Source organism: Myotis davidii, unplaced genomic scaffold (assembly GCF_000327345.1).
Source record: "Myotis davidii unplaced genomic scaffold, ASM32734v1 scaffold723, whole genome shotgun sequence".
Classification (NCBI taxonomy): Eukaryota; Metazoa; Chordata; class Mammalia; order Chiroptera; family Vespertilionidae; genus Myotis; species Myotis davidii.
Window position 1 is genome coordinate 1025037 of NW_006294589.1, and position 10406 is coordinate 1035442.

A 10406-nucleotide genomic window follows, 5' to 3' on the forward strand; every position below is an offset into this window, starting at 1 on the left:
CTCCTAAGGTCTGTCTCCTGTTGTCTTGTTACATCTGTATTTATACCAGTTGATTCTAATCCTATCAATCTCTATTCCAAAGGTTAGGGCATTTCTTATCTCCATTCCAGGGAGTAAAGATTATGTAGCTTAAGCATGATTGTTTGTAGTTAAACTAATTAATTACCCGCCCGGCACTTAGTTAAGAAGTTTTATTCCCTCCCTAACTTCAGGGGAAAATCCCTACCTGGGGAAACAACCTTTCTCGGAGAGGTGACCTTGGTTAAAACACATAGTGCCAAGAAGGTGAGCAAATATATTAAGAACAGCATGCCATATATGCCAGGTCCCTTGAAACAGCAAGGATGGACCGGCTCCCGGCAGGAGTATGTGCATGTGAATGATTACAGTTTATTTCCTCAAGGATTTCACAGTTTGGAAGCTTCACTGTTGTTTTCTAGCTAATGAGGCAAAGGCCCAATTGTGACTACAGTTTGCATGCACATATTTAGGAAGATAGATGTTAAAGAACTAGAGTTTTTGGAATTAACAAAATGAGACATGCATTTTTCTTCTCTTTCTAATATGAAAATAAGATGTCAACAATACAGGTCAGAAAGTCACAAATTTTATAAAAGTGGTACAGACAATGCTATGGAAATTGAGAGGTGGAAAAGGTCTTTTCTAGGAAGAGTAGGCTTCACTCAGAATTTGGTCATTTTGCTATGTAAGTGTATGATCAAGATGTGACAGATTTATCAATTGGTAAATATTAAGGATATTTTAAAAATATGAATGGCATCAGCATGCTTAGTATTTATTTAGCACTTATGGGGAAAACGACTATATCTGTGTGGTTAGAGCAGGGGTAGGCAAACTTTTGACTCGAGGGCCACAATGGGTTCTTAAACTGGACCGGAGGGCCGGAACAAAAGCATGGATGGAGTGTTTGTGTGAACTAATATAAATTCAAAGTAAACATCATTACATAAAAGGGTACAGTCTTTTTTTTCAATAGTTTTATTCATTTCAAAAGGGCCGGATCCGGCCCGCGGGGCCGTAGTTTGCCCATGGCTGGGTTAGAGCATAAAGTGTATCAAGAAAAGTGGTACAAAATTAGGTTTAAAAAGAAAGTTGGAGCCTAAATGCTTAGGTCATTATAAAGCAAGATGCTGATTTTGCAGTTTGTCTGATAACCAGTTTGGAGCCCTCAAAAGAATTGTAACTATACAGTTATGGTATTAGGGTTGTATTTCAGGCAAATTAATCTGCTAGTCTCAAGTAGTCTGACTTGGAAGTGAGAAACACTGGAAGCAATAGAGATCAATCAGAATGCTATTTCATTAATCTGGGTATATTATAAAGACTTAGATTAGGGTAGCAATAGAAGAGATAGTTGGGTAATGTAATGCAAAATACAAATTTTTTTCACATTAAATATATCTACTCCACATATTATTCACATCTTACTAGGGATCTTTTATATATATATATTGTGTGTATGTGTGTATATATACCCCCATGACAAATATTTTGGAAGAACAAAGCATATTTTCTTAATGAAAGTTTAGAAAACAATGACAAGTACTTCAGACAAAACAGGAAATAGAGTGGATCAATGTGATGGATTTAATTTTGCCTTATAGGTAGGGGTATTAAGGGAATGAGATAGGAGACAAAAATTAAAATGTAATGATAAAAACTGACTTAGGTGTCAGGAGAAGGTATCCAAGGAACAATTATTTGTCAGAGAGGAGTATGATCCAAATTAAGGAAGGATGTTAAGGAGCTGAATATATGGTAAGATTGGAAGATATCTGGGGAAGGAGAATATGTCTCTCTTCTTCCTACTTATGACCCCCACCCATTCTTAAGCTTTTGAGTATCAATTTTCTCATTTTAAAAATGTGGATAATATCTACTGGTTATTGGTAATTACTGATAAAATGAATGTCTTGGAACACTAGAATTTATTATGCACTCAATAAATACTGCCTGAGACAGCATAGATGGACCTAGGGAGGGTATTATGTTTAGTTAAAGACAAATATCATATGATTTTGCTTATATTTGGAATCTAAAGAACAAAATAAATGAACAAACAAAATCGAAACAGACTTACAGATACAGAGAATAAACTGATGGTTGCCAGAAGGGACAGAGTTGGGGGACTGGGTGGAAAAAGGTTAAGGGATTAAGAAATACAAATTAATAGTTACAAAATAGTCATGGAGTTGTAAAGTATAGCATGGGAGTATAGTAAATAATATAGTAAGAACTATGTATGGTGCTTGGTGGGTACTTGAAATATCAGAGGGAACACTTTGTAAATTATATGATTGTCTAACCACTATGGTGTGTATCTAAAACTAATACAAAGATAATATTGTAATTAAAAATAAAAAATAATTATTACAGGGTCGATAAGTAGAAGATGGTGAATAGTGAAATCTATATGGCAGATAACAAGGTTTGGATGGTATAAATTAAAATAAGTGAAAGGAATAGTGTATATCCCCAACAGAACACAGCCAGATTCCTGACACATAGGAAAGGTTTATAAAATAGTTTTCTAAGTGGAATTTAAAATATGGGTTTCATAGCTGACTATACTTGTATTCGTTGGGATACACCTTTTGGGACCTAACTGACGCCAGTTGAACACAGCAGTAGAATAATAGCACCATGAATCTTCAATTGAATTAATCAGTATTTATATCTATACTAGAGGCCCAGTACACAAAATTTGTGCAGGGGTAGGGTCCCTAGGCCTGGGTGGTGATCAGGGCCGATTAGGGCCTTTGGGCTGCTGGCTGGGGCCTTCCTTCCCTACCTGTGGGCTGCTGGCTGGGGCCTTCCTTCATTCCGCGCCACCCCCTGGTGGTCATTGCATGTCATAGTGAGCCATCGAACTCCCTGTCTCCCAGTCAAACTCCTGAAGGGACATTTTACATATTAGCCATATATCTCTATCTCTATCTATCTATCTATCTATCCATCTATCTATCTATCTACCTATCTATTTATCTATCTATATGCTATAATTCAGTCTCATTGGATGCCCAGTTAATGAGATGTTTTGTCCTAGTGAGTTTGCCCATAAACCATGTTTTTAAATCTAAATTAAATGAGAAAGCCAATTTCATATGGCTCCCTGGGATTTTGCCCATAGACAAATTCCTTTAAAACCCTATGATCCTTTGCTGCATTGCTTTAATGATGTTCTTTCATTAAAATGCCTATGACAATTAAACATAAGACAATACATACTTATATGCATAAAAACGAGGAAAAACCATAAACATTTTAAACTCCAGTGCACAGTATAGTTATCGTTCTCTCACCACAATTTGCTGAGCAATTTGAAGAAAATTTGTGATCTGCAGTGCACCCTGCAGAGACTTAGCATCATCCTGCTGTTTCTTCCAGAGGAAATGATAAACTCTGCTTGGGTTTCCCACACAATTATAAAATAATTAAGCTTAGCACTTTAAGGATGAGTTCAGGACTAGAACTGACCTCTTCTTGGCTAAATAGTGCTCTGAGGACAAAACAATTATAGAAGATCAGCTTAACACACACACACACACACACACACACACACAGTAACTTAAGTCCTTTGTAACAGTATCTCCAAAAAGTGCTGCCATTTTTTTAATGGATTTAAGTGTTTTGCCACCAAAATGTTTTCTACTTACTAATGAACAGAAATAGAAATACACTTCTTTGAGAGAAGGTGACACACACAAACCTCTCATTGAGTAAAATCAGAACATTAGAAATGAGCAGAAAAATTTCAAAATCTATTCACCTCAAGAACATACAAGACACCAGTACGTTATGAAAAGAAGGTTTCTAGAGACCTTCAGATCACTTCCTCTCTGTTGTCACTTCTGCTTCTTTGGCTCTTTCTTTCGGTGAACAGGGGGTCGAAAGAAGACCGTGTCCTCTTATACCTCTTCTAAAAGAAGCAAAATAAGATGCTCCAGATAAATGCACATACATGCCCTATAAAAGGTCTTTAATCTCTCCTTATTTGCCAACGCTGGTGAGTTGGCTGGACTTTGTAGAAAAATAAATGCTGAAGTTTTCTCTCCCAACCTGTTTTCATTATGTGAAATGAGGCTGTGATCCCTTATTTCATAGGATGTTGTAAGCATCAAACCACGTATGTATGTAAAAGTGTTTATTGGGGTTTGGAGGATAAAGCAAATACTCAAAATGTGTTGAACAAATCAGGTTTGTCTATCATTAAACTTTAAAAAATATCTCTGGAAGTTAGGGTTAAGACCAGAAAGATTGCTTTTCTTTATGAGGTTTAGGCAAAGAAGAGTAAAATATTGTATTTTTGTTGTCCAGAGCTTGGAGCTTGATTTATGTAAACACTGCAATCTAATAATGATATGACTACTTTAGTAAACTTTTTAAATTAATGCAATTTAAGAAAAAAAAATTGGCTACTGCTACTTCTCATCCCAGCTAGATCAAGATTGAAATAGCAGACTAGTTAATTGGGGCCTTAACAGAATAACTGGGCTTCAGCTCCTATAGGAATATAAATGTTTAACCATGAGTTTCATAATTATCACAATAAAATCATATATAGCCACTAAAAATGACTGTATAAAGACTGTAGCAACAAAAATATTCTTATGAATCATTTAAGCAGAGTATGACTATATATCTACATTATGGTATAAAAAATGTAAAAATGATATATATTTGGGGGCAAGTTTGGAAAGGAACAGTGAAAATAAAGACAGTTTGATTCACAGAGGTGATCAAACACGGTTTTCAAACTATAGTGTGCAAATGAATCATTTGAAATACTTAAAAATTCACATTTCCAGGCCCACCCTTAGAGATTTGTATTCAAATTATTTGGAAGAGAGACTTCAGAACTTACATAATACTAAAACACCCCCAAGTGATTCATAATTTGTCCAGTTTTGGGCACTGTGACAGGATCATGGGTGAATTTAAGGATTATATCCACAGTATTATAATCCATTAATGTGGTTATGTTGCTTGCCCACACATGTGAAATATGGGGCAAATCAGGAATATATTGCAGGTGATTGTCCAGTCTCTAGTCAAAATGTAATGGACTGAATTTTACAAAGCTGTTGTATGATTATGACGTGTGTGTATTTCTGTCTCACATTAGCCATTCTTTTTTATTAGCCTGTATTTGTGGACACAGTTTTCCCTATCTACTCCCTGGGAAGAGACTGATGCCATTTGTTCACTTACTGCCATTTAGTTCTCAGTATCCAGCAGGGCAACCAGTAAATGTAGAACAGTTCATTAATTGACGAGGACTTTAAGTGATAGCTCTCTAATGGAGGAGGATTGGAGTTCAGCCTGCTGTCATGGATTCAGTGTCCACATTTCTGGGGGAATCTACATTTGCTGTATCTTGGCAATCATCCTGCTTCCTCAAACCTGTTGAAACAGATCCTGTCTGTGCCCTGACACACATCATCCCCGGCTGTATTCTTGCTAGCACTCTCTCTAGGGCACTGAACTTCCTCTCTTCCATCAACTCACTAGTTAGCTTTCAGCTTTGAAGGGACTTATCAGCAAAAAGCATAGAGCGGTAGCCTGCTGTGATTTAATTAATGATTTCTACCTAAATGGCCTCTTTGCTTAAAACTATGATTGGCACATACTTAGAAAGTGTTCAAGAAAGGTTCATGATTATCCACTCCATCTGTTGGTCTGGTTACATGTCTCTGCATCTACATTGAAAACTTGGACTTCAAATAAGTTAACCACTATGACTTCATGGGTGTCCCACACCTCTAGCTTCCTTCTCGTCCTTGTTTCATCTTCCTCCCCATCTATTTGTGGGGATGAAATTCCAGAAAGCCTTGTACCCAATCTCATCATATTTTAAACAATTTGATTACAAAGGATATGTAATTTAATGTAGACATAGACAGAACAGGCACATTAATAGTTACCTTCCAGAAGTGTACACACAAACTAACTGCAATGGGAAAGAAAAGGTGGCAGGATCATGTGAGGTACTTGGCACACATAATTAAGTTTATTCTCACAATTCCTATTACATGAGGAAACTGAAGTCTGGAGATAATAGAGGTTTACATGAACTGACAGAGGCAAAATTTCAACTCTATTCTCTGTGGCTGTAATACACCCCTCCCCCCCAATATTACAATGCTAGTCGACCTGTCTGGTTCGTTGAATTTAGTTTAAAAGCTAAAAACGAACCCTTTAGAAGGAAATGACCATTACCAGCAACATGATGTCAGTTCAGACACGCCGGGCCTTCAATGATGGGCTTTGTTGCTTGTGTGGTCTTTGTTTTTCTAGAACTGTATATCTCAACTATTTGACAGTTGTCTAATCTTAGTTTTTGATCAAGGCTAAAAATAATGAAACAAGAAATATGAGGTTTTAAGTGGAGATACTATGAACAAATTCTCAACATAAAAGTAATGTACAGGGCAAATGGGGAGCTGAACAAAAATGATTAATTGCTCATTAAAATTTACCTTGGTATTAAAGTGTGTCAAGGGCATATAGTTTCAAAAGGCTATTGGACAATACTACGAGTGTGAGAACAATAAGAAGAATGGCTATGCAGTCATCCTTCCATTCTGTGAATTAACAGCATGGGAACCATTGCATAATGACTGGGTATGATTGATACAGGTCAAAAATGAACCATACAGCAATGCAAATTAAGGGGCTGGTGTTGGTCTGCTTTAGGATAGGAATAATGAATGGCAGGGTCGGGTCATGTGAGAATTTTTCTCTTATTTAAGCACTCTAATGAGAGTTTTAAACAGAAATTAAATTGTGGTTTGTATTTTAAAAAATCAGTATCTTTTCCATTAAAATACTCATGGAGAGAGTTAATGGTAGCACCTAAAAATCATTCTGACACTAAAGTTATGTGCCCATCATTGAAAAGAGGCCCAGAGGAGTGTCCACAAACCACCAGAAGCAGAAAAAACTGACTTGCGAAATGAATTATGACCTATGTTTTGAATCCTGGTGGGAGGAAGTGGTTATTAAGGATAATAGGAAGCCAGTATGAATATAGTGTTTTTTTTTTATTCTTTCCAAATTGGAGACTTTGGATAAAACAACCTGAACAACTGTGGATTTGCCCTGTCAATATACTTTCTTTACAGCTAGAACCAGGACCATACGCCACCCTCTGTCTTTCATCAACACCTCCCCTTTTTCATCCATTCAAAGAAACACTCTCAGAGTACAAAAGACTAACAGTGTATTATATTTCTTGATGTGGCTTTTCACTTATATGCAGTGATATATATGCAGGGAGATATAAGAATAACATTGAGGTAAATAGAGCTGAAGATTGTAGGATTTTTTAATACTCTGTTTATTGGAAAAGAGCCACAGATATTTTTATCTCAGATTTATTGTTGATGTACTAAAATTAAGACTTTCTAACTTCACTTCAAGATCAGTTCCATTTTTATTAATTTAATGTGCTTTTAAATTTAATTCTAAACACTACCTGATATTTATAATCTTGATTGTTATTTCCATTATTTTATTTGTATTATTTTTGTTTTAAATTTATTTTATTTATCCTTTTTAATAGAGAGTTAGAAACATCGATGAGAGAAACATCGATCAGCTGCCTCCTGCACACTCCCCACTGGGGATGTGCCCGCACCCAAGGTACATGCCCTTGACCGGAATCGAACCTGGGACCTTTCAGTCCGCAGGCCGACGCTCTATCCACTGAGCCAAACCGGTCTCGGCTATTTATCCTTTTTCAATTCACTTCTCTTCCATTATTCTGACTGTTGATTTTTGTTCTGTGAGCCCATTTTTTAGGATTACATATTTATAATGTTTTAAAATATTTGGTAGTGCCAGTTTCACTTATTAGTTTTTCAAAAATGTAGGTTTGCCTATTTAATTCTGCTTTCTCTCTCAGAATTATTTTAGCTCGTCTCAAATGTATCCATATGCAATTTTGGACATTGATATTTTGATGAAACCAAAAATTACTTAAGAAAGAATTGTTACCTTTATAAAGTTCATTCACATGCAGGACTCCCTGAAAGACTTTATAACTTTAATGAGAATTTTGACATTTCTTACATGGAATTACTACATATTTCTTGCTTATTCATTTTTAATTGTATGTAAAATATTTTTTCTTTATATTATCAAGCTGGTATCATTTCTATGAAGGAGACGGATTAATATTTAAATTAGGAGACTATGATAAGAATTTAGAATGAAATGCAGCATTGATTAATAGACGAGATGATTTAATCAAATAATGCCTCTACCTGAGTAGGAGCTAAAATTCTAATGACTTGAAAATTAGGTAATGTTATGACTCAAACATAGAAACAACTACTCTGTGACCATCCCCTTCCATAAGTTGCAAGATTTCTATTACTGATTTTAATTTGAGTTATGTATACCACATCATTGTCACAGACAAGAATATGGTCATGTCACAGTCAATATTCCTATTCATTAGGAAACTTCAGCAAAATCTGGGAAAGCAAACCCAAAATTCCTTACAAAGTTTATCTCCAAATTTGAATGAAACAATTATTTCCTAAGCGAGTAAACATCTGATTATCCAGGGAATCAAGAAGCAAGAATAACATAGTTTAAAGAAATCAAAATGATACATTTTTTACTTAATAAATAAACTGGTCTTGCAGGTAGCTATAGATAATGAAGTCAGTATATTAAATAACCAAGATCTCTTTCACAAAATATATAAAGTAGCCTCACATCAAGCAAAGTCAAACCCTAAGCACTACTTAAAGACAGAGGAAGCTGAAATTTCAAAAAAACTGTAAGGCAATTAGAAAAATCAACAGAGATTAGCACCATGGACTCATTGGTCAAGTGCAAGAAAAGTACTCAAAGGAATAATAATACTCAGTTTTAGCAAAAGACATAATCTACAGATTACAGAGGTAAATGAACTCTAAACAGAAACACCCCCCTCCCAAAATTCACACTAAATGCATCTTAATCAGTCATCTGAAAGCCAAAGAAAACGAAGAGGCTTGAAAGCAGTGAGAAAGACACCACGGTCTGCAAGAAAAGACTTGTTAACTCACTGTCCTGCATCCAATGAAAACACCTTTCAGAAATGAAGGGAAAATCAAGACATTCTCTCTCAGAGGAAAGAAAGTCAGGAAAATCAGTTACCAGCAGACTTGCCTTGAAGAATGGCTAGAGAAGGTTTCTAGAAAGAAGGAAATTATAAAAGAAGTGGCCTTGGAACACCAGGAAGGGAAAAAGAACACAGTAAGCAAAAATATAGGCTTTTCTAAGTTATTTTGACAGTGGAAGCAAACGTAGTCTGTCTTATATAGTTCTAAATGTCTGTAGAGGAAATATTTATGATCATTATTATCAGGGAGAAGGTGCTCAGTGGGCTAGAGTGGCCAGAGAACAAACTTGGATCTCTCTGCTCCGCCAGAAGCGCTTCTCGCTCCAACAGAAGGTTCTGGAAGCTTGGGAGCAGTGAGCTGGCCTCAAGGACCTACTGATCTGTTTGTGGCACCATTAGAAGATGGATTGGTCCAAAGACAGATAGCTGAAAGTGCTGAAAAAAGAAAATATAAAATGGACAACCACCATTATTATTAGTTCATCTCTTAAGAGTTGTGAAGTTGCAACTGTCCTAGAAAACCAGTCACAAGGTTCGGTATTCAGCTTCGGTGGAAAATGGATCAATTATTTTTTCTCGTACTGGAGTTGCATTTCTATTGATGGATGCTAAAGAATGCTTTATGTCAGCTGAAGAAATATTTCTAGCCAAAATTGAGAAGCTTATTAACATTCACCAAAATAGTTTTTTGGTTCTGTCTGCTGCCCTCATGGCCTCAAGGGATGGAAACTGATGTTTAGGATTCAGCAGAGATTCCTGGGTAGTAACTTACAAATATTTCCAGTACACAACACAGTAAATGCTATTGATCTTACATGTACTATAGCTAAGATCACCTCCAAACAATACATAGATAGTATCTGCTACATAGTGATAACAACTAAAGCTTACATCATTGAGCAAAGTCCTGTTTGGAAAACATTTCAACAGATAAATCTCGGTGACTCATTTAACCCAAATTAGAGTATCAATTATAAAGGTTCTTTTGGAAGAATATTAAAATAATTAGACTGGTTGAAGTATAATGTTTAAATATATATTTATTTTAAAGATTTAAAAATTTTAAAATAATAAAATATATACAATTAAAAGGGAAAAAAGATAATTATAAGCAGAGAATGAATCTAAAAAAGGAGATAAAAATAAACTCAGAGCAAGCAAAAGGGAGGAAGTGATAAAGATAAAGGCCGAAATCAATAAAGTTGGAGAAGAAGAAATATAGAGATATATTAACAAAGTAAAGAGCTGGTTCTTTGAAGAGTCCAAT

The 10406-nt window shown here is 35.6% G+C and overlaps 1 pseudogene; it reads left to right on the top strand.

The window, feature by feature from the left end:
- The first annotated feature begins 9096 nt into the window (after positions 1–9096).
- LOC102772986 lies at positions 9097–10102 on the top strand (annotated as a pseudogene).
- Positions 10103–10406: the final 304 nt, after the last annotated feature.